We start from the raw sequence: 6,418 nt of genomic DNA, 5'->3' as shown, positions 1-6,418 counted from the left end.
TCCAATTTGGTCAGAATTGTCTTTATTTAAATTAGATAATGTTTTTAACTTTAAAGACTAGTAAACTATAGCATTTGAAGATTGATTTATCCAGAAATTCTGAAGATAGAATTATTGTCATTATGATTTCTCCGAGTACATTTTTTAATCTTGTGGGTATGTTGAACCAATGTCAAGTAACCATGAGTCCCCAATCTTACTCTTTCTTAAAGATATGCAATATGTGGGAAACTCCCAGCTTCAAATTATTGCAAGTCTGGAAATTCTGAAATATCTCAAATAAGACCCCCAAAATAAAGTTAATTGGAAATTTCACATTTTCTGATTACTTCTTACATTTACCTGTCCGTATTTTCTTCCCATTACTATATTACTTCTGCTTAAGAGATATCTTCAACACTTTCTAGCCCAGTAAAATCATATCACCCCCCATAATTATTAGGTGTCTATCAAATGAATAGGGGAAGTACTTTCAAGACATGGTGATGCCAGTTCGACCAAAAGGACACCTCTAGGTTTCTGTCTTTGCCATCCCTGCCCAGTGAGCAGTACTAAAGATCTGGTACTTGTAGGGTCAACCCCAGCACAACCTTCAGCCAATGAGAACCTGACTGACATTACTTTGTACTCTGCCAGGTATATGGGATAGGTAAGGGCTGGAGTTATTCTGTGCCCTTAAGACAACCTTGTGTTCCCTGGTGGGTTCCTGGATTACCCATATCCACCAAGAAGCATTCCTCAATATCCTTCTTGATTGGAGTTCCAGTTTTCCCCAGGACCTGAGTCCTGGTCCCCAGGCCATTTGCTTGGGACTCCTGCTATGTAAACCCTATGGTCTATACCCCAAATTGGTGACTGAAGCTCTATTTCAATGTGAATGGATTTCCCTGTAGTCAAATTTCCATGAACTACCTGGCACCAAATATTACCATAGTTCAGACTCTTCACTTTAGTTCCTATGTCCTTTTTCATATGTACCAGCTATTCCTTTGGTGGGTCAGTCTTCTAAGTCTCACTGTTGAAGTCTCATCATGCTACATTGTAAAACCCTGCTGGGTTAGGACACTTGGAGCACCTACTGTGTGTATACTGACTGCTGTTCAAAAACACTATCTTTTAAAATATTATCTAACAAAGTTAACCAAGTCTCTGGGACCTAGAGTATTGTTCCACAATCTGAGATGCCCATTCTCCTTATTCTGAAGAAATAAATGTTTTCATATTCAGTAACACTGATTTGATACAAATATAAATGTTTTTATAGATAGTTCTGTTTGTTATTAAGCTTTGTCTCTTCTACCCATTCGTAAGCCAGGTTCTCAGCTAGTCAGAGTTCTTTATCTGGTTGGGTGGTGAGCCAAACCTTCATTCCTGAAAGGTCAATCATGGTGGTCCTGTCTTCTTACCTTTTCAATCTTCTAATATCTCCTTAAACAAGTATTTATATTAAATCCTCTCTGACAAAGAACTACTTTCTTGATGGATGTTAACTTATTATAATCGTTTTTGCAACATATATGTGTCAAATCATACTGTACACCTTAAATTTGTACAATGCTTTATATCAGTATATCTCAATAAAACTGACAAAAAGAACTACTTTTTTTTTTTTTTTACTGGACTCTGAAACTGTGGTTTAATAAATACTGTGTCTAAACAAACGATTTTAACAAGAACTTTAGTATTTACAGTAAAAAATTGTTAACTGTACAGGTCACTATTTCTAATACATAGATTTATCATGTAGCCATTAATAAAAAAATTTGTACATATTCTTCAGATTCTAAACTTGTCACTGAGTCCTGCTATTTAAGCAGGACAGTGTCCAAAGACACTAGGGGCAATTTTGTGCACTCATGTGGAATCCTACTAAACAGCTAAAGCTTGTTTCTCCAGAGATTTTGCCTTACGCTGCTATAGGTCTTAAAACGTTGAACCCTGACCTTGATGTTCATGGTGGCTTAATATTTTGCTTGAGCATGGAGAAATAACTGTTATAGTCAGCTTTATAGGGGAAATAGCTTGAGTGAGGTTAATTAAGGTCCAAACAGTATTTGCCACCCAGATTGCATCTTGAGAGTGGGAATTAGGGAAACAGCTCATTTGTAGTTAAAAGCATGCATTTCAACATCATGATTCCTGGACTTCGTATCCTGGCACTACCATTTACAAATCATGTAACTTCTGGATGAGTTACTTTAACCCTTCTGAGTCTGTTTTCTATACAGTAGAGATAACTATCTCATACGAGATTTTTGTGGGGATAAAATGCGTTAATACCTACAAAGCCCTTAGAAAAATGCCTACCATTGAGTAGATACTAAAGGAATAGTATTCTGTTCATCTTCAAAGAAATGTGCTTATGGGTTAAATAACTAAGTTTCCCCAAAGATGAATATGAGCATCACAATAACTTGTTAGAGTAGGTGATCAGTAACATCCTCTGCTAATGGGGGAGAGGACAGGCCAGGTTGCTGTCCTAGGGCTGCAAAACTAAATTCCAGACAGCAGGAAAAACGGTGGAAGTGTCACAAAGGATTATGACTAATCTAATCCTGTGAAACTGAGGTCCAATAATACAGAGCGAAAGGTTTGTGAAAATTAATGAGAAGGACCAGATGATTGCCCCAAAGTTTTGAGATAGTTGACCATCCCTAAAACCTATAGCTGTGGTCACCTGATCATGGTGCAGACTATCCAAGCTGTGTCACTGTGTGACAAAGAGAGACAAGTTACTACAAAAGAGATCCAGTCTTGAAAACAGGTATAAAGAATATATCTTTTTTGAAGGATACTTCTTGAACCAAGTTGTCCTACAGAAAGCCATGCCAAAGGAGGAAGGATTCTGAGTTGTCACATTCATCCTCAGTGTCTTTAGATAACAACAACACCATCACATCCCAACACTGAATAAGAGATCTTTCCAGCCTACTACCCCTTAGAAAAGAATGGAATTCTTGTTAATTGGTATAAATATTGGATATGACCTTGGGGAAGGATTTGGGTAGTGTTCTGAAAAATTTGTCCTTCAGGATTTTAGCAAAAACAAACTCACATACTTAAGCTTTTTTTTTTTTTTTTTAAATTGGGGAAAGGAAACAGGACTTTATTGGGGAACAGTGTGTACTTCCAGGCCTTTTTTCCAAGTCAAGTTGTTGTCCTTTCAATCTTAGTTGTGGAGGGTGCCGTTCAGCTTCAAGTTGTTGTCTTTTCAGTCTTAGTTGTGGAGGGCGCAGCTCAGCTCCAGGTCCAGTTGCCGTTTTCTAGTTGCAGGGGGCACAGCCCACCATCCCTTGTGGGAGTCGAACTAGCAAACTTTGTGGTTGAGAGGACGCACTACAACCAACAGAACCATCCATGAGCTCAGAGGCAGCTCAGCTCAAGGTGCTGTGTTCAATCTTAGTTGCAGGGGGCGCTGCCCACCATCCCTTGGGGGGAGTCGAGGAATTGAACTGGCAACCTTGTGGTTGAGAGCCCATGTGGGAATCGAACCGGCAGCCTTCGGAGTTAGGAGCATGGAGCTCTAACCGCCTGAGCCACCGGCCGGTCCTACTTACGCTTTTAATTAGCCTTTCCTACTCAGAATAAGCTATCTTAGGAGAAATGCTTGGAAAATCTGAATAAATAGATTCAAAGGCTACCTGAATTGTGACCAAGCTAATGACCCCCTCATTAAAAGTTTTGATCTATAGAGAGAGCTTTTGTAAGGTTTTATAAAGTAGGAAATTTTAAGGGAAAACTAGAAAACAAAATGGCATTAAAATGCATCTTGATAGATTGAACAGTTGTTGTAAAGATAAAAGCAAGTGTGGTATTGACAATGAGCACATGAAAAGATGCTCAAAGTCACTAACCATTCGGGAAATGCAAATCAAAACTACAATGAGATACCACCTCACACCCATTAAGCTAATTACTATCAAAAAATATAAAATGGCCTCTGTGCGATGTCAGAGAGGTAGTGGATGGGGGGCGTGGGGCTCATACAGTGTGAGGGATATAAATGATAAACGTCTAAGTATTACTTTGTCTTGTGCACCTGAAACTAATTTTAAAAAAAAAGAAGAAACCAGACAGAAAAGGATACCAAAAAAATGAGATCCAAGAGATCTAAGATGGTAATGTAGATAAACAAATTGCCTGCATCCTTCCGTGAACACATTAAAATTACAACTAAATTATAAAAACTCAAAAGAAAATAAAAATATATATATTATATATTATATATTATATATTATATATATATATATATATATATATATATATATATATATATATGCAAGTGTTAGCAAGGATATGGAAAAATTGGAAGCCTTGTACCCTGTTGGTGGGAATGCAAAATGGCACAGCTGCTGTGGAGCACAGTATGATGGTTCCTCAAAAAACTTAACAATAGAATTACCATATGATCCAGCAATAGCGTGTCTGGGTCCAAAAGTATTGAAATCAGGGGCCATGTTTACAGCAGAATTATTCACAATGAAAGCTTTGGAGGCATATATTTTCTTCCCCTCTGTATCCCCTGCTACTAGTACACTGCCTGGTGTATAGTAGGTGCTCATTAAAGTTTCCTTTATGTTATTGTAAGTTTTATAAGAAACATAAGTTGTTAGAAGAAACATAAATTTCCTCATCTTAAATCAGAGGAAAGTAGCCTTTCCTCACAATTCCCAGATTCATTGTAAGGTTCAGATGAAATACAAGAAATCCCTTTGGAAGCTGTAAAGTATCACATAAATGTAAGGAAGTCTTGTCTTTCCATTCACTGCGCTCTGGCACTTTGGAAAGATCAATATTGAGATTACTTCTTATCAGGAGTTGAATAATTTCCAGTTGAAGGCATGTGGGACCAAGGGTGAAGTGGAGGTTCAGACCTAAGCAGCATCCATTTGAAGGTGAGCACTGCCCCCTGGTGGAAGTAGAGGGCAGGGGCAAGTGTGGGTAACAAAAGGGGATTGCCAGGGGTCAGGCGGACTGAAAAGGAAAAACCACTTATTGACACGTAGGCTTTTAAAAAAAAAAAGCTTCTCTCCTTTTTTGTCACAAAATGTTCTTTTGGAAACATTTTCTTTATATATGCAGGATATAGACACATTACACCAACAACTTGTCTAATTATTATTTACAGTTAATCAGGCACTGAAGAGATTTTACAATTCCTTACATGTTAATATTCTAATTTTCATATTTTAATTCAATAATTCAATAAATTAATTAAAAGAATAATCTTATAATTTATATGACATGTTAAGACCATTGATGGCAACATATAACGTAGGTATTCATGTTAGCACATATGTCTAAAATATGCTCATGATACCAGAATGTCAAGGCCATCTTAAACATATGCCGAGTCTTCACCTGGCATGTGCCTGGTGACTCTAAGCAAATTGTTTAATGTTTCTGGGTCTCAGTTGCCTCACATGCCAAATAAAGGGGCTGAGTTAGGTGATGTCTAAGGCTCTTTGCAACTCTAAAAAGATTTTATAACTGTGCCTAGAAGATGCATTTAAAAGCTATGCTGGTGCTGGTCACAGCACCAGCTCACCAGGATTCACTCTGCTCGTGCCAACATGGTTCCAAGAGACACTTTGACTGTCCTGGTAGCAAAAACAACTTTATACCTGTCTTCACCACAGAACCTGAAACCAGTCAAGTCCAAGTTCCTCCTCCACCTCCACCTCCACCTTCTTCACCCCCGCTCCTTGCCACTGCCTCAGAAGGAGGCTTCTCAGGTCACTTCTCCTTGCTCACCTCACCTTCCTTCTCAGCTTGACCTCCCAGGCCCCTACACACACACACACACACACACACACACACACACACACACACACACACACACACACACACACACACACAGTGTGTAACACAATAATAATAACAGCTGACAGTTTTTCATTTGCCAGGCAAATTGCTAAACGTGATCTCTTTTAATGTCTCAACAAACTTATGAGATGGAAACCCTTTTTATCCACATTTTGACAATTATCCTAACCCTTTCTGCAGGGCTCCCTGCAAAACGAGCTCAATTGAAAAGATTTTTGTCTTTTAATCCTTAACCATTCAATGTACTTTTCGCCTAAATTGGCCTAGGAACTTTTTCTATCAGAAACTGATCGTTCATCCCCTATATCCATTCTCATCTTTCTCTCCACCCTTAAATTCCCGCCCGCATCCCTTCCCGCTCCCATTTCCTCTCTTTTTCTCTCTTCACCCTTTATCTCCCCTCTTCCATCTCCCCTTCCACTTCTCTCCCCATTCCCTCATCTCCACTCCCACTCCACTTCCTCATACCTAATATACGGAGTTCAAGGCAGGCTCTGTATTCTTTTGATCCCCAGTGCCACCTCCAGCTTCATGTCATTTAATTCTTAAGTTAAAACTCTTCTTTTGAAGCTAATGACATCCAATTGCCTCT

The sequence above is a fragment of the Rhinolophus sinicus genome, linkage group LG15, assembly GCF_036562045.2.
Source record: "Rhinolophus sinicus isolate RSC01 linkage group LG15, ASM3656204v1, whole genome shotgun sequence".
Taxonomy (NCBI): Eukaryota; Metazoa; Chordata; class Mammalia; order Chiroptera; family Rhinolophidae; genus Rhinolophus; species Rhinolophus sinicus.
Note: the sequence above shows the minus strand (reverse complement) of the source record.